The sequence below is a fragment of the Rattus norvegicus genome, unplaced genomic scaffold, assembly GCF_021556685.1.
Source record: "Rattus norvegicus strain SHRSP/BbbUtx unplaced genomic scaffold, alternate assembly SHRSP_T2T unassigned-0000180, whole genome shotgun sequence".
Taxonomy (NCBI): Eukaryota; Metazoa; Chordata; class Mammalia; order Rodentia; family Muridae; genus Rattus; species Rattus norvegicus.
In genome coordinates this window covers 22115-22500 of record NW_028238897.1, presented here as the reverse complement: position 1 = coordinate 22500, position 386 = coordinate 22115, and positions in this window count along the sequence as shown.

The following is a 386-nucleotide window of genomic DNA, read 5'->3' as shown; positions in this document are numbered from 1 at the left end:
CCTCCCTCCCTCCCTCCCTCCTTGACCCATTTTCCCTCTTTCCCGATACACTCAATAAATTTAAAGTAAATCAATGAATCAAGTCTCTAGTAATTTATTTGTTGGGATTTATTTGTTGGAAATTATCCCTCCACACCTTCGCCCCTCCCCCCACCACTCGAGGATGTCTCCCTCGGGGGGGGGGGCGGGGGGGTTGGGTGGACTCGTGTAGGCATACCTCTCCTCCCTTGGCTTTCCGGTCCACTTCGCTCCAGCATACCTAACTCTTTGGAAATGGTAATAGAGTTCATGACACACCCTCACAGAGAGAGGAAGAGTCCGATCGTTCACTGATTCGCTCTCAGCCAGCCTCGCCCTGACAGCTCAGGCATGTCTAAATCCGAATG